Genomic DNA, 23,624 nt, shown 5'->3' with positions numbered 1-23,624 from the left:
TCATCATCTTGGCTGGAGAAGGGTTTCCTTGGAGTGTCTTAGGAGACATCCCAGGGTTCAAAAACTTGAGAACAATCCTTGCTCAAGGAGAGTTAATGCCCAGAAGTACCAAAGTGCAGATTTGCCTGTGGGATACTTCCATCTGTGGGTCATTCAGAAGTCTTTTGGGAAGAATCCTAGGCAACGAAAAAGAAATATATTTAAGAGACTTAAGAGAAGCAAAGCAGTCTGATATCAAAAAGATCTATAGCTGTATGTGTATCTAGTCACAAATCTGAGGGTGGGAGCATGTCGGAGAACATCTGGATTCAGATAAAAGAAGAGCAGAAGAGAAGTGACATCATCATGGGATTAGACTGTAGACTACCTAGCCAAATGGAGATATAGATAAAGCATTTTTGATGCAGATCACAAAACTGGACTGAGTTAGGAGAACATGGTGATAGGGATTTCAAATGTCAAGGCATAAGTCAAAGTCAGATTCAGCCAAAAAGCAGTATACTTGATTAATTCTTTGTTTCTGTTTCTGTTTTTCTGATCATTAAAGAAATACTTGATTATTGTAGAAATGTAGTAGTACAGAGAGGTGTAATGAAGCAGAAAAATAATCACCTCCAAACCCACTACTGACAGCATTCACCATTTATATACTTGCTGTTATTCCTAGTGGGTTTTTTGTTTGTTTGGTTTGTTTTTTTTTGTTTTGTTTTGTTTTGTTTTGTTTCTTTTTGGTGGGTTTTTTTTAGCCTAAACAACAGAAATTTATTTTCTCACAGTCTCTAGGCTAGAAGTCTAAGTCAAGATGTCAGCAAGTTTGATTTCTCCTGAGGCCTCTCTCCTTGGTCTAATATTTTTTTTATAAATGGGTGTTTTTACACATAGTCTAATATATACTATGCTGAATATACATTTGCATAACTTTTTTTAGCATAGAAGCTTTTTCTCATGTATATTTCTCATATATCTCATGTATATCTTCAAATATATCTAAAGTCCTTTTTTAAACTTCATCTTTTTCTTCTTTAAAGTTTTAAATATTGTATTTGCTTTCATGTTATCTTCACCTTATCTAAGAAGGAAGAAATATGAGGTAGGAGTTCTAGATATAATTATAAAAAGTTTCACTCTTTATGGTTTCCTACCATTATTTATATTTTTCTGAAGATTTCAGTCAATATTATTAGGAAAAAACATAAAGACATACAAATTTTAAAGAAAAAGGAAAATTACATTATTTGCAGGTGATACAAATACTTACCTGGAAAGCCCCAAGATAAACTGAAATCTATTATAAACAGCATCAAACTTCAGCAAGAGAATTAAATAAAATATACTAAAACCAATAATTTATTTAGAAATAATAGCCTTTATATATTCAGATAAAAAGAAAAGTCCCTTTTTACAATAACAAGAGAAGATAAAGTACCTAGCAATAAACCTAACAAGAATATGCAAGACTATATGAAGACTTTAAAATGCTACTGAAGAACCTGAAAGAAGCCTTTGGCATATGGAAAGACATACTGCATTCTTGGAAAGGGAGACTTAAAAATCATAAAGTTGTCAGTGCTCCTAATTTTATCTATAATTAACATGATCTCAGTAAAAACAGTATTTTATTTTGCTTATTTGCTTATTTTGTTGAGACAAGCTGATTGTAAAGATTATACAGAAAAACTAAATAGAATAACCAGGAATATCCTGAGAAAGAGAAGAAATAATGGTGCACTAGATCTACCAGATTTAGAATCTATTGCAAAGCTATAAAATTTTATTAATAAAATAGCTAACACAAATCACTATGTTCCAGGTACTGTTCTAAGCACTTTAGATAAAATAATTCATTAATTCTCACAACAGCTCATTATGGTGAATTTGCTCAAACTCACAGAGCCAGTAAGTTGCATAGGTTGAATTTAAACTCAGAAAGTTGGCTCCAGTGGTACATCGCTTCATCACTATGCTATACTATACAAACATTCATTATTGGCACATGAATAGGTAAGTAAAAATCAATGGACCAGAATGGAGAAGCCTCAAAATTGACCCAAATATGGAAATAGTATTAACCTATGTTGGGGGAGGGGGATCATTTTAAATCAATGAGCACAACTAGTAGCCATCTTTAAAAAAATTAAGTTGGATTCCTTCCTCACACCTTATATGAAAATAAATTCCAGATGGATCAAATATTTCAATGTAAAAATTGAAACCATAAATACCCTCAAAGAAACCGCAGGAAAATGTTTTTATAATCTCACAGAGAGAAAAGCCTTTCTAAATATGAATGACAGAAAGCTTGGGATCATAAATGAAGCTCCTGATGTATTTCAATAGGTAAAAAAGGATGAAAAATCTGCTTGATGGAAAAAACCCTATAATGAGGACAAAAGATTAACAACAAATAGGGAGAGATATTTGTAACTTAGAGAGATGAAGGGCTAATTTCTTATGTACAGGTTCCTTAAAAATCAGCTATAAAAATACTACATATTCCATAGAAAATTTAATGAAGTGAACAGAAAACTCACAAAAAAGAATTGTATAAATGGTTCTTTAAAAATTTTTAAAATAATACAGTAAAATATAATTGAGTGCCACAAAATTCACCTATTTATTTAAGATTTATGTTTTTATTTTAAAGAGAGAGAGAGCAAGAGAGCATGAGTTTCAGAAGGGGCAGAGGGAGAGAGAGAGAGAATCTGAAGCAGACTCTATGCTAAGCATGGAGCCTGACATGGGCCTTGGTCTCACGACCCTGAGATCACAACCTGAGCCAAAACCAAGAGTCAGATGCTTAATCAACTGTGCCATCCGAGTGGCCCTATTTTTAAAATTTTTTAAAGTAGGCCCCATGCCCAACATGAGTCTTGAGTTCACAACCTTGGGATTAAGAATTGAATGCTTTACTGACTGAGCCAACCAGATGCCCCCCTAATTCACCTATTTAAAGTGTACAATTCAGTTGTTTTTAATATATGCGTACACAGTTGGGCAACCATCACCACAATCAATTTTAGAATATTTTCTTCAAAAAAAAAAAAAAAAAAAAAAGAATATTTTCTTCATTAACTCCCCCTGCCACCGCAACAAACCCATACTTATTAGCAGTAACTCTAATTACTAATTACCCACTACTTTTCCCCCCACTCACCTATTCCTAGCCCCAGACAACCAGTAATTTACTTTCTATCTCTTTGGATTTGCCTGTTCTGGACATTTCATATAGATGGAATTACACAATATGTGGGCTTCTATGTCTGGTTTCTTACACTTAAAATAACAGTTTCAAGATTCATCCATGCATAGTATGTATCAGATGCATACCTCATTCCTTTTCTGTGGCTAGATAATATTCCATTGTATGGGTATACCACATTTGTTTATCCACTCATCCATAGATAGACATCTGGGTTGTTTCTTCTTTTTGGCTATTATGAATGCTGCTATGAGCATCTGCATTCAAGTTTTTGCATGAGCATATGTTTTCATTTCTCTTGAGTATATATACCTAATTCTGTGTAACTTTGTGAGGAGCTGCCTGTTTCCAAAGTAGCAGCATCGTTTTATATTCCCACTAGCAATGTATGGGTTACAGTTTTTCCAGGTTCTTGCCAACACTTGGTATTATCTGTCTTTTTTAATATGCATCCCAGTGGGTAGAAAGTGGTATCTCATTATGCTTTTGATTTCCATTTATCTGATGACTAATGATGTTAAGCATCTTTTCCTATGCATATTGGTCATTTGTATATCTTCTTTGGAGAAATGTTCATCTACATCATGGTATGTACCATCACATTTGTTCCATTTTTTTTTGCTGAGTAGTGTTCCATTATATGAATATAGCACAATTTGTTTTTGTTCACCTGTTAATGGACATGTGAATTATGTGGTTTTTGGCTACTGTGAATAAAGTATCAAAAATATTTGTCTATAAGACTTTGTGCACATATTTTCTCCTAGCTTTATTGTGATATAATTGACAGGTAGCATTATGTAACTTTAAGTTGTACAAAGTGATGATTTGATATATATGTATATTGCAAAATGATTACCACAATAAAGTTAGTTAACACCTCCATTACCTCACATAATTACCTGTTTTTTGTAATTTGGGGGATTTGTTATTGTTGTTGTTGTTGTTTTGTAATTTTGAGGGTTCGTTATTATTGTTTTTAGGAGTGAAAACATTTACGATTTGCCCTCTTAGCAACTCTCAAGTATATAGTACAGTATTGTTAAGTATAGTCATCATGCTGTATGTTATGTCCCCAGAACTTATTCATCTTATAACTAGAAGTTTGTATTCTTTGATGAACATCTCCTCATTTCTACCACCTCCCATTCTCGGCAACCACCATTCCACTCTCTATTTCAATGAATTTGGCTTTTTTAGATTTGATATATAATTTGAAATCATACAGCATTTGTCTTTCTCTGACTTATCTCACTTCAAGATGCATCCATGTTGTTGTAGAAGGCAGGATTTCCTTCTCTTTTATAGCTGAATTGTATTCCACTATACACATATATTGTATTTTCTTTATCCATTCATAAACCAACACTTAGATTGTTCCATGTCTTGACCTGAGCAAAAGGCAGACACTTATCCGAATGAGCCACCCAGGTGCCTCTTCAGTTTTTTTATGAAATTCTTAGTTTTCAATGTACAGATTTTTTTGCTGAGATAAAAAAATTCTTTGATTAAATTTATTCCTAAATATTTTATTGTGTTTGATACTATTGTAAATGGAATGGTTTTCTTTCTTTTTCAGATAACTCGCTGTTAGTGTATAAAAATGCAGCTGATTTTTATATATTGATTTTGTGTCCTGCAACTTAGCTAAATTTATTTATTAGTTCTGACAGGTTTTTGGTTTTTTGTTTTTTTTTTTTAGATTTTTTATGGGCGCCTGGAGGGCTCAGTCGGTCAAGCATCTGCCATCAGCTCAGATTATGGTCCCAGGGTCCTGGAATCAAACCCTACACCCGGCTTCCTGCTCGGTGGGGAGCCTGCTTCTCTCTTTCCCTCTGCTGCTGCCGCTCCCCCTGCTGTGCTTTCTCTCTTTCTCTCAAATAAATACATAAATTCTTTAAAAAAGGAGATATTTTCTATATAAGGTGATATCATCTACAGAGACAATTTTACTTCTTCGTTTCCAATTTGGATGGCTTTTCCATTTCTTTTTCTTGCTTAATTTCTCTGACTAGGACTCCTAGCACTATGTTGAAAAGGTATGATCTTGTTCCTGCTCTTGGAGGAAGAGCCTTCAGTCTTTCACTGTTGAGTATGTTAGCTGTGGGCCATAAATGACCTTTATTTTGTTGAAGTACATTCCCTTCTATACCCAATTTATTCTGAGTTTTTTCATAAAAGGATGCTGAACTTCATGGACATATGTTTTTATTTCTCTTGGGTAAATATCTAAGGGTGGAATTGCTGGCCGACTTTTCCCAAAGTAGTTGTACTGTTTAATACTCCTACCAAAAATGTCTGAAAAACCCTGGTTGTTAATACATCCTTGCTAACATTTGATGTTTTCAGGCTTCCTTTCTCCCTTAGCTTTATTGAGATATAATTGACATGTAACATTGTTTAAATTTAAGATGTGTTGATTTAATATATGTATATATCGTGAAATGATTATCACTATAAGGTTGTTTTTAGAAATATGGAACACTTCACAAATTTGCATGTCATCCTTGCATAGAGACAATGCTAATCTCTGTATCATACCAGTTTTAACATATGTGTTGCTGAAGTGAGCAGAGACTTTTTAATTTTAGCCTTTCTAGTGAGTATGAAGTGGTATCTCATTGTGGTTTTAATTTGCATTTCCCTGATGATTACTGATATTGAATACTTTTTTATTGTTTATTAGCCCTTTTCTTTGTGAAATGCCTTTTGAAATCTTTTTTTTTTTGTATATGTTTTATTGGAGTTCAATTTGCCAACATATAGTATAACACCCAATGCTCATCCCATCAAGTGCCCCCCTCAATGCCTTTTGAAATCTTTTACTCAGTTTAGGATGGATTGTTTTAATTACCGAGTGGTAGGAGTTCTTTATGTATTCTGGTTGCAAGTCAGATTGCATATTGCAAATATCTCTACTGTTCTTTGGCTTGTTTTTTCCCTTTATGGTGTCTTCCATTAAGCAGAAGTTTTTAAAGTCCATTTGATAAATTTTTTCTTTATGGTTAGTGCTTCTGGGCCCAGTTTTTAAAAATCTTTGCCTATCCTAAGTTTGTGATAGTATTACCCTACATTTTCTTCTAAAAGTGTTGGAAATCTAGCTTTTATGTTTAGGTAAATAATCCATCTTGAATCAATTTTTGTGGGTGGTTTGAGGTTGAGGTCAAGGTCCTCTTTTGTACCATCTGGATAACTAGTTGTTTGTTCCAGCACCATTTGTTGAAAAGACTACTTTTCCCACTTAACTTTTTTGGTTCCTTTGTTTAAAAAAAAAAAAAAAAAAGTCAATTGATTATATATGTATGGGTTCATTTCTAGATTTTCTGTTCTATTCTATTGATCTATATGTTAAACCTTAGACTTGATTACTTTAGCTTTATAGTAAGGTAGTGTATGCACTTCAGCTTTTGCTTTTTCATAATTGTTTTGGTCATTAGAATTCCCTTGCATTTCTATATAACTTATAGAACAAACTTGTCAATTTTTACAAGAAAGGAAGAAAGAAAGCCTGCGAAGAATTTGATTGAGATTTGAAGATCCTGTAGATCAATCTGGGGAGAATTGTCAACTTTATATTATTGAATCTTCCAATCCATGGACATAGTACATTTTTCCTTAGGTCTTCTTATATTTCTCTCAGCAATGTGCTATAGTGTTTAATATATAGATATTATATATTTATTTATTTATTTATTTATTTATTTATTTATTTATTTTTGATCTTATACATTTTATTGAATATCCCTAAATAGTTCGTGTTTTGTGCAAGTATTTTAAATAGTATTATTTTTTGAAGTTATTTTCTTTACCAGTTTTTCACTGCAAGATTATAGACATCTCATTGCTTTTTGTATGTTCCTCATGTATTCTGTGACTTTGGTAAATTCTCTTATTAGTTCTCATAGATTCTTTATAGATTCCTTAGAATTTTCTGCATGCAAAATCATGTCATATGCAAATAGAGGCAGTTTTACTTCTTCCTATCCAATCTTCGTGGGGGTCTTTCTTTTTTCTTGATTGCACAGAGTAGGACCTCATTACAATATAAATAGAAGTAGTCAGAGCAAATAACCTTTTTGGCCTATATCTCCCACTCCCCTTCACCCATTTTTTCCATCTCCCTTCCTTCCTCCCCTCTGGCAACCATCAGTTTGTTCTCTGTATTTATAGATCTGATTCTTTTGTTTATTTATTAATTGTTTTTTAAATTCCACATAGGGGCAAAATTATATGGCACTTGTCTTTCTCAGTCTGACTTATTTCACTTAGCATAATACTGTCTAGGTCCATCCATGTTGTTGCAAATGGCAAAAATCCCATCCTTTTTTATGGCTGTGTAATATTCTATTATACACACATATGATACATATACACATGTGTATGACATCTTTATCTGTGCATTTATCAATAGACACTTTTTAAACATTTTATTTAAATTCAATTAATTAATGTTATTTTATAATGTATTATTGGTTTCAGAGGTAGAGGTCAATGATTCATTAGTCTTATATAATACCCAGTGCTCGCTATATCATGTGCCCTCCTAATGTCCATCACCCAGTTACCCTGTGCCCCCACACCCCTCCCTCCAGCGACCCTCAGTTTGTTTCCTATGATTAAGAGTCTCTTATGGTTTGTCTACCTCTCTGATTTTGTCTTGTTTTATTTTTTCCTCTCTTCCCCTGTGATCCTCTGTTTTGTTTCTTAATTCCACATAAGGGTGAGATCATATGATAATTGTCTTTCTCTGATTGACTTATTTCACATAGCATAATATCTTCTAGTTCCATCCATATTGTTGCAAATGGCAAGATTTCATTTTTTTGATGGTTGAGTAGTATTACATTATATGTATATATCACATCTTCTTTATCCATCCATCCCTTGATGGACATCTGAGCTTTTTCTATGGAAAAAAAAGAAGGTTTTACTATTGTGGACATTGCTGCTATAAACATTGGGGTACAGGTGCCCCTTCAGATCACTACATTTGTATCTTTGAGATAAATACCCAGTGGTGCAATTGCTGGGTCATAGGTTAGCCCTATTCTCAACCTTTTGAGGAACCTCCAAACTGTTTTCCAGGGTGGCTGCACCAGCTTACAATCAACACCAACAGTATAAGAGGGTTCCCCTTTCTCCGTATCCATGCCAACATCTGTCATTTCCTGACTTGTTCATTTTAGCCATTCTGACTGGTATGAGGTAGTATCTCATTGTGGTTTTGATTTGTATTTCTCTGATGCTGAATGACTTTGAGCATTTTTTCATATGTCTGTTGGCCATTTTTATGTCTTCTTTGGAGAAATGACTATTCATGTCTTCTGCCCATTTCTTGGCTGGATTATTTGTTCTTTGAGTGTTGAGTTTATCAATAGACACTTAAGTTGCTTCCACATCTTGGCCATTATAAATAATGTTGCAATAAACATAAGAATGCATATATAGGGCATCCCGGGTGGCTTAGTGGTTCAGCGCCTGCCTTCAGCCTAGAGCCTGATCCTGGAGACCTGGGATCGAGTCCCATGTCAGGCTCCCTGCATGGAGCCTGCTTCTCCCTCTGCCTGTGTCTCTGCCTCTCTCTCTCTGTGTGTCTCTCATGAATGAATAAATAATTTTTTTTTAAAAAAAGAATGCATATATAAAAGTCTTCCTTATTACAAAATTACATTGCAGCAGGGTGCTGGGCTGGCCCACTCAGAAGAGCATGCAACTCTTGATCTCAGGGTCTTGAGTTCGAGTCCCACATTGGGTGTAGAGATTACTTAAATAAATAAAACTTTAAAAAATTACATTGTAGCTAAAGGAACAATTGGGTCTAGGTAAATGGTATACCATTAATGAATGAAAGAAAAAAAACAGAGCATTCACCTCCTGTTTTGATTTAGTTTTCTCAAAGAGGATGCTATTTGGACTGAAAAAGGTAAAATTAAGAGTAGTTTCAGGGAATGAAATCAAACATGACTGGGATTGTAAGAGATCACCTAACTCCTTTAAGTGAACTCAGGTTTCTGGATCTAATTTGTACCATTGCTGTACCATTGCTGGCAGTCTGTAGAAAATGGAAATTGTGTTCATTGTGGGGAAGAGTGAGGGTGGAGAGAAGTTCCAGATTGGAGTCAGAGAACCAATATTCAGAAAGTCACTTAAGGAGACTGAGGTTGGTGACCCTGATACCTGTCTTGAGTGATATTCTTCAACTATTTATTAAAAAGAATAAATATCTGTAGGTATTCAGGAAAGGAAGCTATGGTAACTATAAGCCTATGAGAGTTGATTGAAGAAGAAGCAAGGGGAGAGGACCAGGGGAGAGGATGAAGGGAGAGGAAGGGAGGGGAGAAGTGAAGAGGGTAAAGGGAAAGAGAACCCACACTTTGTGGGTAAGGAAGGCCTGCTTTCAATCCCAGCTCTTTTACCTCTTGGTAAAATGATATCCTTGAGAATAAGCAAAAGTAATATAGGATGGATGATAAATAATTGGTTGAACAATCATACCAAAAATGTGCTAATTAATGGGTTCATATCATCCTAAAGGGACATCTCCAGAAGTACGATTCTGGACTATGTCCTTAGCCATTTTTCTTTTTTTCCCTAATCCATTGTTTGAGTGAGAGCATTGATGGCAAGCTAATCAAAGTTGGGAGAGATAGCTAATAAGCTGCCTAAAAAAAACAAGACCTGAAAAAAGATAGTATAATATAGTGGAACAAATATGGGTGTGGTATCATTGGGTCTGCAACCAGTAGCTGTGTGGCCTTGAGTAAGTTAAGTAACCACCTAAGTCTTTGTTTCCTCAGAATACCACTTATCCCGTGGTGGTTGTAAGAATAAAATATATGTGTTTCTGTGTGTGTGTGTGTGTGTTAGTTATCTATTGCTATGTAATAAATTATTCCAAACTTGGAGGTTTAAAACAACACTATTTCACACAGTTTCTAAGCATCAGGAATGTAGGAGCAAATTACTTGGATGGTTCTAACTCAAGGTCCCTCATAAGTTGAAATCAAGACTTAGATTCAGCTGCAGTCATCTGAAGGCTTGAAAAGGACCTTAAGCTCACTTATCACTGTTGGCAGGAGGCCTAGGATGTTCACATATTCCTCATGACTATGGCAGTGGCTTCCCCAGAAAAAGTGATCTCAGAGAGAGAGAGAGAACAAGCAAGCAGGAAGCCAAAGTGCCTTTTATGACTGAGTTTCTGAAGTCACAACTGTCACCTTTGTTTTATTCTGTTTATTAAAAGTGGATTACTAAGTTTAGCTCATACTGAAGGGGAAGGGACTTAGGGTCCATCTTTTGAAGAGGAGAGTATCAGGAGATTTTTGTGGACATGTCTTAAAACCACCATAATATAAAAAGTACCCTATATAGCACTTAACACTTAGTAAGTACCCCATAAATGGCACTTATTATATTGTTCTTAGTATACACTTAATTCTTGTATTTTTTACTATAGAGCCATTGTGGACAGAACAAGAAAACCTCTTGATTTTTCGGATTCTTGGAAAATATAGAGAAAGAAGCACTGTCTACCACTATAATTCATTACATGTTTTGTAAATTAAAATGAATGGACTATGTCGCATTAAGAGCAGTACTAATAAACATGCATTTTAATAACACTTAATGGGTGTACCTAAAATGCATAGTAAACCTGCAAAATACCAGTGACATGGATAATTTCATGACAGTTAATCCAAAAATTGATTTTGTTTTTTTGTTTTTGTTTCTTTAAAGATATTATTTATTCATGAGAGACACAGAGAGAGAGGAAGAGACATAGGCAGAGGGAGAAGCAGGATCCCTGCAGGGAGCCTGATGCGGGACTCAGTCCCAGGACCTGGGGATCATCACCTGAGCCAAAGGCACACGTTCAACCACTGAACCACCCAGGTGCCCCTTGTTTGGTTTTATTAAGGATTTTATACTTAAATGTAGATATGGCTCATCTGAGAATTCATTGAATTTTAATTGTGTAATATACCAGCTTGTCTTTCTGAGTATCCTGTTCTCCTTTCCATTTAAGAATGGGCCACAGCTAAAACAGAGAGGCCACAGTCTACAGCAAAGATAAGATTTGCTCTTCACATGCCTTCCCTGAGGCCAAGGAGCAATTATGGGGAGAAATAACCCACAAACAAAAAAGTATTTTATCAACAAAGGGCTCAATTAAGGAGGAGAGTTAATGTTGTGAGTAAAAATGTAGAAACAAGAATTAATAAGGCTAAATCACTGGGTAATCTGGATTTCCTTTGTTTATGTATACATTTGTGTACATACGGGTATAGAATGTCCATCATTAGCCTCAAGGATTGTCTGATGTTCATTGTAAACAAAAACCTAAAAACTCCAAATCCAAATGGACAGAGTAATTTAATGGGGCACTTTGATAAGATCATTAAATAGAAGATATTGTCATACCTTAAACTTATTAATTTTCTAGTGTTTTGATTTGCATTGAACATTAGATCCTCAGGGTAGTGTCAGACATGGTTGAACTCTCTTTAATATCTTACCAACATAGCAATCAAATTTCTAAGGTGTTCAAAACAAAGCCACTAGTTTGAAGGTAAGTAAAAAACGGTCCCTGAAGAGACAGTGTGTACAGAATTTATATGTGTCTTTGTAGGCAAGGCAGGAAGTCTCCTAAGAGTTTCACAGGGAGCCTCTTACAAATGCATAAACTTCAAATACAGATCAGGTTATCAATTGCAGATTTAAAAAAGTAGTGAGAGTGGTCTAAAGTATTGTTAGCCTTAGCTCACATAGCAGCGTGGCTTCCCACAGAACACCAAGCAATTCTTAGACACCAGCAGGGTGTCTAAGAATTCAACTTAATTCAGCTCAATTCTGATACCATCAACCTGGAGACAGCATCTGATTCCACAGGATAAGGGTTCTGGCCTAAAAGATTGCCCCCCATCCTCCCATCCTGGCCCCGCCACTGCCCTACTTTAGATAGCAGTAGCAAGCCCTGGTTGTTGCCTGTACTTCTGACCAATTAACTATAAATCCAAAGTTCTCAGTACTTTCTCCCCAGGTTTGAGTAATTTGCTAGGGCAGCTCACAGAGCTCAGAGAAGCATTTTATTTAATAGACTACCAGTTTATTATAAAAGGATATAATTCAGGAATAGCCTGATGGAAGAGATATGTAAGGCAAGGTATAAGGTATGGGTAAAGAGCACAGGGCTTCCATGCTCTATCCAGCTGCATCACTCTTCCCAAATCTCCATGTGTTCACCAACCCAGAATCTCTCAGAACCCCATTCTTTTGGGTTTCTATGAAGGCTTCATCAACATAGGCATGGTTGATTAAATCGTTGGCTTTTGGTAATTGAACTCCATCTCCAGGCCCTTTTCCTGCCCTGGCAGTAAGGAGATGGGGCTGAAAGTTCCACCCTCTAATCACAAGATTGGTTCTGGCAGCCACATCCTTATGTGCTTTCAGAAGTCACCTCGTTCACAAACAAGACAATTTTACCAGTCTCAACACTTAGGAAATTCCAGGGGCTTGGAGAGCTGTGAGGTAGGAACTGTGCCTAAATATATGAGAAATATATTTTGGTCATCCTCAAAATATATTTTTTATAAATCACAATATCACAGCCACACACCAACAGTCATGATAAATGTTATCAGAAAAGAGAATCACTAGAAAGCCAAATAGTGAAGAGAAAAATCTATATTAAAAACAGTATTTTAAGGTCATTTACCATGTAGGGGACAAATAAATCATTTTATTAACCTTTTTGCTTTTTTTTTATTTTATTTTTTTTAAACATTTTTTTTTTTAATCTTTATTTATCTATGATAGTCACAGAGAGAGAGAGGCAGAGACACAGGCAGAGGGAGAAGCAGGCCCCACGCACCGGGAGCCCGATGTGGGATTCGATCCCGGGTCTCCAGGACCGCGCCCTGGGCCAAAGGCAGGCGCCAAACCGCTGCGCCACCCAGGGATCTCAGCCTTTTTGCTTTTTTGAGGATATCTTTCTTTTTTCTTTTTTTTTTTTTTTTTTTTTTTTGCAATTAGCAAGAGGGTTTATTGGACGTTTGCGCAAACGGGCTCTCCGCCTCCGAAGAGGAAGAGAGCCCCGATTAGCAATTACAGGTATCTTTTAAAGGCAAAAGGAAAAAAAAAACCGCTTAAAGACAAAAGAACCTCGGGAGTCGCATAGCATTCAGGTTATTGATTTCACAGAGGGTCAACATGAACCTATTCAGGGACATTCCAATCAGGGTGTGGGGGGAAATGGTTTTCTTATTGTAAACAGAATGCTTTTAGTTGCTGAAATTTCAGGAAGGCACCTGGATGGGCTGCCTCTGGATTAGGGCTGGCCCTACTTACAAGGGGGGAGGTTTCTTCATTCCCTCCTCTTGTTTGGGCTGATTTTAACCTTAAAATCTTAGGGAACATTTATTTCTTCAGTTTGGAGGGCCCGACATTGCTGAGTTAATACCAGAGCTTGGGTAATAAGCAATCTTTCTCGGATGAACTGGAGCGGCCAGTTGAGGACTCAGGGGCCGAAAGTTAGCAGCAGGAGCAGGATAACTAGAGGGCCCATAATGGTAGAGATTAGGGTGGTTAACCAGGGAGACTGATTAAACCAGCTTTCAAACCAGCCCTGCTGGGCCTCCCGGTCCCTTTGTCTTTTATTTAACCTTTCCCTGAGTTTGGCCATGGAGTCTCTGATGACTCCAGAGTGGTCTGCATAGAAACAGCATTCCTCTCCCAGGGCCGCACACAGGCCTCCCTCTTTCAGGAGTAGTAAATCCAAGCCTCTCCTGTTTTGAAGTCCTACTTCTGAAAGTGAGGTGAGGGACTGTTCTAACTTAGAAACGGACTGCTCTAGTGTCCGTAGATCCTCATCTACAGCTGCCTGGAGTTCTAAATAACGTCGTGAGCCCTGGATCAGAGCAGCTGCGCCAGTACCCACCCCAGTAGCGACCCCTAGTCCCAACATAACGGCTAGGGTTAGGGAGACAGGTTCGCGCTGAAAACGGGTGGGATGTTCATTATACTGATTTTCTAGAGTTTCAGCAGGGTGATAGAACACCCTGGGTATGATCTGCACCATGACACAGAAGTCGTTTGAGCTATTTAGAACCTTAGCTGACACACAGGGGGTGAGGCCTTTGTTGCATGCCCACCAAGTTCCCGGCTGGGGCTCCAGGTAAGTCAGTCCCTAAAATCGGGGCGGTAGTATTGCAGAGTTCCTGGTAACCCTGGGTGAGTATAGTTAGCCTTGACAGTGATGTAATCCCAGGAGGAGGAGGGCCTCTCATCCTGTGTCTCCCTAGTCTCGCACCCCCAATTTTTACAATAGAAGTATTCCCCTCCTCCACAGGTGGGATTTAGCCTGCGATCTCTGTGGTACCCGGGACAGACATAAAAGGGAAGAGTGCTTAGCATGGCCCTTCTGTCAGGCGTGCCACATCCTCCCCATGGGTCTAATCCCAGTCGCCCTGGAGGGCTTTCTCGGTTAGAGGCTCTAGAGGTGTCGAAGTATCCCTCTAGGTCCCATGGGCTAGGAGCCCCTATGGTTAGCTTGCATAGGTCAGGATATAGGTTAGGCCACCAGGTTCCCATAGGGGCGGTCTTAGTTATAGACCAAACCTCGTCACCCCCAGACGTTAGTACCTGCCAGGTTAACCTTTTGAGGGCATGAGGGTCACCTTTGGCGGAGGTGAAGAGCGCTAGGAGAGGTAGGAATATAACAACTGTCATTGAACAATTTTTTGAAAGTGTTATCTTGAGCGGGTTTTGGGTGCAGTGGAGCTTCCATTGGAGTGGCTCGTCCGGTCCGCCTGGCTGGCGTCAGCGGTGCTTGTTGATGGTGTGAGGCGTGGACCCAAGCAGCAATGCCGTCTACCTTTAAGGCGGTTGGGGTGGTCAGTAGTACAGTAAATGGGCCCTTCCAGCGGGGCTCAAGCGTCCTGGACTGATGTCTCCTGACATAGACGGAGTCACCGATCTGGAACAGGTTGTGTCTCCGGGGCGGTAGACAGCTGCAAGGGGTTTCCAGATCTGGCCCTGGATAATCTGGAGCGCCTTTAGCCTGTCCTGTAAACCGGGAGTGTTAGCAAGAGGGTCAATAGCAGAATCTAGTAAGTCCGTCACTGGTGGGGGACCTCCATAGAGAATCTCGTAAGGAGTTAGCCCATGGCGCGCGGGAGTGTTCCGGACTCGGAACAGAACCATAGGGAGGAGTTGGACCCAGTCTCTAGTGCCAGTCTCCAATGTCAATTTGGTTAGGGTCTCTTTAATTGTTCTATTCATTCTTTCTACCTGCCCTGAGCTCTGGGGTCTGTATGCACAATGTAATTTTTAATTTATCCCCAGTAATCTGGCCACCAACTGACTTACCTGGGAGACGAAGGCGGGGCCGTTGTCCGACCCTATTACCTTGGGCAGTCCAAACCAGGGGAAAATTTCTTCTAGGATTTTCTTGACAACCACCTGGGCAGTTTCTCGTTTGGTGGGGAAAGCTTCTGTCCATCCTCCTGTGGGCCTAGTGCAGCGGTTCGTGCTGTTTCATCGGCCATCCTGTTCCCCTCTGCTACTGGGTCGTTGCCTCGCTGATGCCCCGGACAGTGAATTATCTACCACGGCCGCCCCGGCTTTACGTTCACCATTTCGTAGAAAGCTACTCCCCTCGGTGTACCAGGTTGCTTCAGCATCTGGCAAAGGCTGGTCCGTCAAGTCCCCTCTGGTGCCATGGACCTCAGCTAGGATCTGGTGGCAATCATGCATTACTAGGGAGGGGGACTCGGTTTCTGGAAGCAAGGTGGCCGGGTTTAGAGATGTAGCCGTTCCAAACCGTATCCGCTCGGAATTCAGTAACATGGCCTGATAATGGGTGACCCGGGCGTTTGAGAGCCATCGATCAGGGGGCTGGCGGATGACTGTCTCTACGGCGTGGGGGGGCCACCACAGTGAGGGGTTGGCTGAAGGCCAACTTATCTGAGTCTTTTACCAGGACTGCCACAGCCACTATTATTCGGAGACATGGGGGCCATCCTGCAGCCACTCTGTCTAATTTTCTTTTGAAAAGTATGCCACGGGCCTTTTCCAGGGTCCCAGTTTCTGAGTTAGGACCCCTTTGGCTATTCCTTGGTGTTCATCAGCATATAGCGCAAATGGCTTGGTTACATCTGGGAGGCTTAGGGCAGGGGCAGTCAATAAGGCCCTTTTTATTTTGTCAAAAGCCAATTGTTGCTCCTTTCCCCAGTGGTAGGGGGTGTTGGATTTCGTAAGAGGATATAGGGGAGCCGCCAGCTCTGCAAACCCGGGTACCCAGAGGCAGCAGAACCCAGCACTGCCGAGGAACTCTCGTAGCCCTCTGGCATCAGTGGGTGCTGGGATCAGGGCTACAGCCTTTTTGCGGCTCTCTGTCAGCCACCTCTGGCCTCCTTCCAGGAGATATCCCAGATAGGTCACTCGTCTCTGGCCTATTTGGGCCTTTTTGGCGGAGGCCCTATACCCCAGTCCTCCCAGTCTCTCGAGCAGGGCCCCCGTACCTTTTACACAATCCTGTTCTGTCTTAGCCGCTATGAGCAAATCATCCACGTACTGCAGGAGAACGAGGTCCGGATGGCCAACTCCGAATTCTGCCAAGTCCTGATGCAAGGCTTCGTTGAACAAGGTGGGGGAGTTTTTGAATCCCTGTGGTAGCCTTGTCCAAGTGAGTTGTCCTGAGAATCCCGTCTCAGGATCTTTCCATTTAAAGGCAAAAATAGGCTGGCTTTGAGAGCTTAACTTTAGGCAAAAGAATGCATCTTCTAGATAGAGCTCAAGGGTCCTTCTGCCTCAGTTAAAACTGAATGTTGAGCTCCCGTAGCAACCAGGAAGGTCACTGGTTGACCCCCCCACTTTAAGGGTTATCCGAGGCTGGGGGGGGGGGGCTCCTGGCCCTGACATCCCTAATCTTCATCCTCTAGGGACAGTACGGGAATGGGCTTCTTAGGTCCCTGCGTTTGGCCCTTCTTTGGACAATCTTTAACCCAATGTCCTTTTTCCTTGCAGTAGGCACGCTGGTCTCGTTCAACCCGTGGTCTTCTTGTCTCCCAGGTCCTTACTCTGTCCTGACTTACTCTGCCCTGAGCCCTGTACTATGGTGGCCAGTATCCCAGTCAGTTCTTTATTGCGTTTCCTCTCTCTCTCTCTCTCTCTCTCTCCTCTCTCTCTCTAAGTATACATACGGTAGCCTTCCATTAATCTTTCCAGAAAACCTGCACTATAGCACGTACCTTTGCCAAATTGGTGGGGCGTCACCCTGCCCCTCTGAGACCCGCTAGGAGTACCTGGCGATAGAGACGGAGCCGCTCCCTACCAGCAGCAGTGTCGTAGTCCCAGGTCGGGCGAACCAAGGGGAAAACGTCCTCAATTTCATTAGGCAGCTGGGTCGGCCTCCCATCCGCCCCGGGGACGTTTTTCTGTAGACGCGCTGTCTCTCCTCCGTGGTGAGGAGAGTCTGCAGGAGCTGATCAGGGTGCCCATGGGGTCCTGGCTGAGAGACCCGGGCCTTCACCTCCTACCGGTCTTAGGATTGAGCCTGGGGCGTCTCGGATCCCGGACGAGCCCCCAAATGTTGGACCCTGGCTCACGGGTGCCAACGTGTCCCGGCGGACGCCCCAGAGACTCAGACCCCAGACAGGCAGATGCAATTAGCAAGAGGGTTTATTGGACGTTTGCGCAAACGGGCTCTCCGCCTCCGAAGAGGAAGAGAGCCTGAGGATATCTTTCTATTATGCTCCAGGACAATAAGCCATATTCATAAGGTTAGAATGATGAAGCAAATGGTAACTCTGTTCACTATTATCTTATTGGTAAGACAAGGAAGTTTGTGATTCAGTTTAGAGACACTTCCAACAAATATGCATAAAATTGGAAAAAAATGACAATTGAGTAAGCTTTACTTATTATCTTATATAGAATGCACATAGAAGAAGTGAATCACTAGAGGCCTCTGGAAATGCTGTGTACTGGGAACCCTGGGTGGCACAGCAGTTTAGCGCCTGCCTTTGGCCCAGGGCACGATCCTGGAGACCCAGGATCGAATCCCACGTCGGGCTCCCGGTGTATGGAGCCTGCTTGTGTCTCTGCCTCTCTCTCTCTCTCTCTGTGACTATCATAAATAAATAAAAATTTAAAAAATTTTTTTAAAAAATGTTGTGTACTGATTTAGCATCACAATGGTTGTACATCCTGTGAATAATAAAATAATTTATAATAACAACCATCATTTAAATGTATCAGGAACTGTGTTAAATCTTTTAATCCATTATAGTATTGAATCTTCTCGGCCACCATTTGAGTAAATATTATCTCCGGTTTAAAGACAAGGAAATTGAAGCATAGCAGATAAATAATTTGCCTGACATTGTTTAAATAGTAAGTAGTAGAGCCCAAAAGGAAAATGAGGTCTGAGAATCTTCATCCAGCTTTATTATCTTAGTCTAAGTGTTTATGGTGATGGGAATACCCTTTCTAAGGAGGAATGATAGTGTACCTTCTAATATATTTTCAAAGAATAAGTGAGGATCCTCTCCTTTATATCTTATTGTTTATATGACCCTTTGTTTTTCTCTCACCCTGTGGTAAACCGAATAATGGCCCCCAAAGATATTCAGGTCCTAATCCCTGGAACCTGTGAATGTCATTTTATATGACAAGAAGAATTTTGCAGATAAGGCTAAGTTAAGAATCTTAAGATGGGAGACATTATCCTGGATAATATAATCACAAGGGTCCTTGTAGGAGGCAGAGAAGGTTTGATGACAGAAGAGGAAAAAAGCAGTCTGAAAGCCAAAAGCGTGGGAAGAAAGGACCATGAGCTGAGAAATTGAGATAGTCTCTAGAAAATGAAAAAAAAAAAAAAAAAAACAAGGAAACAATCTCCCCTGGAACCTCCAGAAAGAACCAGCCCTGCTGACACCTTGGTTAGCCCTGTAAGACACGTTAGATTTATGGCCTCCAGAACTGTTAGGAGAATAAGCCACTAAGTTTGTGGTAATTTGTTACAGCAACCATAGGAATCTAATATATACCCCATATTACTGGCTTCATGGCTAATTTGCTAACTACTTTGTTCTTGTATTTTTCCTGCACTGTAATTATTTGTTACTTTCCTGAAGTCAAGTATAAGGTGTGAGAATAACATATATGTAAAAGCACTATTTCAGATAAAATTGAAAGAAGAGTGTAGAGAATTGAGCTAAGCTACCACATGCTATTGCTGCCTCAACATCCATTTTATTTGGTCTGCAGGGACTTTAAACTGACACTAGTCCCCTCATGCAAGTGAATGCTCTAGATAACAGTTGGCAGGGTCACAAGCTTGCAATTGAGTTCCTAATAAGACTTCCCTAACAACCCTGTGATCAGCAGTCTCCCCTACCTCCCAGGGCCTACCCCTTGTGCACCTCTTAAAAAGACCCCTGTGGAGCTCACTAAAGCCTTACTCTTTATTATTTTTTTAAAACATTTTATTTATTTATTCATGAGAGACACAGGGAGAGAGAGAGAGTGGCAGAGACACAGGCAGAGGGAGAAGCAGGCTCCATGCAGGGAGCCCGATTTGGGACTCGATCCCCCAGGACTCCAGGACCACACCTGGGCCAAAGGCAGACGCTAAACCGCTGAGCCACCCAGGGATCCCAAGCCTTACTCTTTAAAAAAAAAAAAAAAAAAAGTATTTATTTGAGAGAGAGAGCACAAGTGGCAGGGAGAGGGAGAAGCAGGGCTCAATCCCAGGACTCCGAGATCATGACCTGAGCCAAAGGCAGACACTTAATTGACTAAGCCACCCAGGTGCCCCTAAAGCCTCACTCTTTTGGTTTGAATTGACCAATCCAGCCTTAGCCTGGAAACCTGAAAGCACTCCACACACAGACCCTGATAAAGGCATGTTCTCCCAGGCCCTGTCACTCTCTCTCTCTCTGCACCCTGCCTTGACCTCCCCACGTGGCCCCTAGTGCTTTGTGCTTCTTCCAGGATCTGTTGGAAATAAATAAACATATCTATTTCAGTTTGTCTTGTGGTCTGCTGTTGAACCAAGACTCACCATCTGGCGTCCTGTGCGCCACTTAATAAATGTTAATTTAACAAAGTCATAGCAAAGAGATATTGTGAGAGAATATCCTGTGGCTATTCCATATCCCAGCCTTTCCTATGGCTGCAAAGGAAAAGGGAAAGTATTACTAGGTATAATAATGAAAGGAAATCTTTCAAGATGAGGGATCAACACACTTTCAGAAAAATGTCGAAGAATAAGAGTCAAATCAGTTAATCATTTTTTTAAATAAATTTATTTTTTATTGGTGTTCAATTTGCCAACATACAGAATGAGCCAGTGCTCATCCCATCAAGTGCCCACCAACCAGTCACCCCCACCCCCCGCCCACCTCCCCTTCTACCACCCTTAGTTCGTTTCCCAGAGTTAGGAGTCTTTCATGTTCTGTCTCCCTTTCTGATATTTCCCACTTACTTTTTCTCCTTTCCCCTTTATTCCCTTTCACTATTCTTTATATTCCCCAAATGAATGAGACCATATAATGTTTGTCCTTCTCCGATTGACTTATTTCACTCAGCATATAAATCAGTTAATCATGATTCACATCTCTGAATAGAAATGCTGTAGGTTTCCCCTACTCCCATCAGTCCTCATTATAAAAAATTTCAAACCTACAAGAAAGTTATGAGAGTATTATAAAGGCACCCATTTGCCCTTTACCTGGATTCACCAAATGCTAACATTTTGTTGTTTGTGCATGATAGATAATTGATAGATTGATCATTTGAAACTAAGTTACAGGAACCCTGACACCTTACCTTGACATACTTCTAGGAGTAAGGGCAATCTCTTAGTATCCTGCACAACCCCGATGTTATCACATTTAGGAAAATGAATGACAGAGACGCCTGGGTGGCTCAGTCAGTTAAGCGTCTGACTCTTGATTTGGGCTCAGGTCATGATCTCAGGGTTGTGAGATCAACCTGGATGTGGAGCCTGCTTAAGATTCTCTCTCCATCTCCCTCTGCCCCTCCCCACCTCTAAAAAAAAAAAAGAAAAACAATTCCATAACATCATCTGACATCCAGTGCAAATTATAATTTCCCCAACTGTTCTCAAATATATTTAGCTGTTTGTTTTCTGACCCAGGATAGAATCAAAGTTTACACATTGTACTTGGTAACATCTCTTTAGTTTCTTGTAATCTAGAATAAGTCCTCTACTATTTTGTTTGTCGTGACATGTTTTTCTTGTTTTGCCTGACCTTCCCTGCACATGTAAACACAGGGGCAGGGATTTGGGTCCCTTTTGTTCGTTGCTATGTCCTCAGCATTGAGAATGGTGCCTGACACATATTAAGACTTAGTAAATATTTGTTGAATAAATAAATGAGTGAATGAATAAGTGACACAAGTATAATGAATGTCATGCAAGATTATTTAGAGGATGCCAAGGGGACTGAGAAGCTAATCTGTTGTTTGTGTGTAACTCTTACCTCTGTGTTCCAGTTAGACATGTTCTGGGCTTGAGCAACAGGCTCATTTTTACAACTAAAATGGGAAAATATAAAATAGTAAGTATTTTTAAAAAATTTTTAAACACCCAGTTGAAAAAATTGGCCAAGCAAAAGAGCCATGATAACATGCACCTTAATAATAAGACTACAAGAGACTTGAATTGAGTCCTTTTTTTAAGCTTTTACTTATTTATTTGAGAGACAGTGTGCACAAGCAGGGGGAGGGGCAGAGGGAAAAGAAGAAGCAGACTCCCCGCTGAGCAGGGCTGGGGGGCTGGGGCTCCATCCCAGGACCCTGGGATCATGACCTGAACCAAAGGCAGATGCTTAACTGACTGAGCCACCCAGGCACCACTGAACTGAGTCTTTAGCAACAGGATGATGTGACTCTCAAGAAGCTAAATTAGCCTTAGATTAATACAAAAAGAACAGAGGCCATAAAGAGAAGGTGTATGTTCTGCTCTATGTATTCATTCTTTCATTCAGCAAGTATTTATTGAGGGCCTACTCTATGTCGGGCACTATTTTATAGATTCCTGAAGGTTATCTTTTTTAGCCGTACACTAATAGTAGAAAGATAGTTTCACTTTGGAATGAAGGAAGGTAATTGTCACAGAAATAAAACTATTGTGTTATTTGGAGATATTTTAATTGCATTACTGACTTAAAAACTGCTTGTTTGGTCAGCCCGGGTGGCTCAGCGGTTTAGCGCCACCTTCAGTCCAGGGCCTGATCCTGGAGACCTGGAATCGAGTCCCACCTCAGGCTTCCTGCATGGAGCCTGCTTCTTCCTCTGCCTCTGTCTCTGCCTCTCTCTCTCTCTCTCTCTTTGTGTCTCTCATTAATAAACAAATAAAATCTTAAAAAAAAAACTGCTTGTTTTTGGGACGCCTGGGTGGCTCAGCGGTTAAGCATCTGCCTTCGGCTCAGGGTGTGATCCCAGGATTCAGGATCAAGTCCCACATCAGGCTCCTTGTGGGGAGCCTGCTTCTGCCTCTGCCTGTGTCTCTGCCTCTGTGTGTGTGTGTGTCTTTCATGAATAAATAAAATCTTAAAAAATAAAAATAAATAAAAATTGCTTGTTTTCAGCTCCTCACTCTAATTAGAGAAATACATCTCTGAGGGGAAATGGCCCACCAATGGGCATGACCATGACAAAGTACAGTAATCATTGTATCTTTTTCCTGAAAGAACTTTCCCATGATTGTTTAGATCAGCCCGAAGAGCCTTTTGTGACACTTAAAGATCACTAAAGGGGAACAAAAGGGACTATGGTGGATCATTTTTTTAAAGGCTGTAAGGGCTGAGTCCTTTTTTATCTATGAACTTTGTTCTCTTGTCCAACTCCAGTTTCCACAGGTTTCTGTTTTCCTTTGCTCTCCAGTCAAAAGGAAAAATACTAAAAAAAAAAAAAAAAAAAAAGGAAAAATACTCACATGATTATTAGAAATACTGGAGCAGTAAATTGTTTGAGGGACTTGAAACACCCTTTTCTCTCTCCCTTCAAAGCCTTAAATGATACTTGCTTCACTGAGGCTTACAGATCATTAAAAACAGGCCTGCCAGGGTGATGTAATACATGTTTTAGCTTCCAATAAAATTTTTTAAAAAAGAATAAACAAATAAACTCTACTAATCTTTGAATCTGAAGAATTTTTTCTTTTCTAATTTTAGTGTTTTGGAACGTTCTAACACTTTTTTACCACCTGCCATATACAAAACTCCTGTATCTTCCTTGAGCCAAAAGTGAACCTGGTGTCACCTCTAACAATTATGAATTCCTAACCCGTTTCAGATGTTATTTGTTCACTTTTTTCATTGCAGAGCAGCTCCTGAGTGTCCTGGAAAAACAGAAATAACACAGAAGAACAGTAGTTATATGGACATCAAGAGTA

The 23,624-nt window shown here is 39.9% G+C and overlaps 1 protein-coding gene and 1 non-coding gene across 2 annotated transcripts in view; one reads left to right on the top strand and one right to left on the bottom strand.

Moving 5' to 3' along the window:
- Nucleotides 1-23,624, top strand: part of C11H11orf49 (chromosome 11 C11orf49 homolog) — a 203,192-nt gene that overhangs the window by 119,201 nt on the left and 60,367 nt on the right. The gene's annotated exons all lie outside the window — the stretch shown is intronic.
- Nucleotides 5,670-5,773, bottom strand: LOC121472378. Its single transcript, XR_005982866.1, has one exon. It is a non-coding gene; the product is annotated as a U6 spliceosomal RNA (small nuclear RNA).

This window comes from Vulpes lagopus, chromosome 11 (assembly GCF_018345385.1).
Source record: "Vulpes lagopus strain Blue_001 chromosome 11, ASM1834538v1, whole genome shotgun sequence".
NCBI classification, from domain to species: Eukaryota; Metazoa; Chordata; class Mammalia; order Carnivora; family Canidae; genus Vulpes; species Vulpes lagopus.
This window is presented reverse-complemented; position numbering and strand designations above follow the sequence as displayed.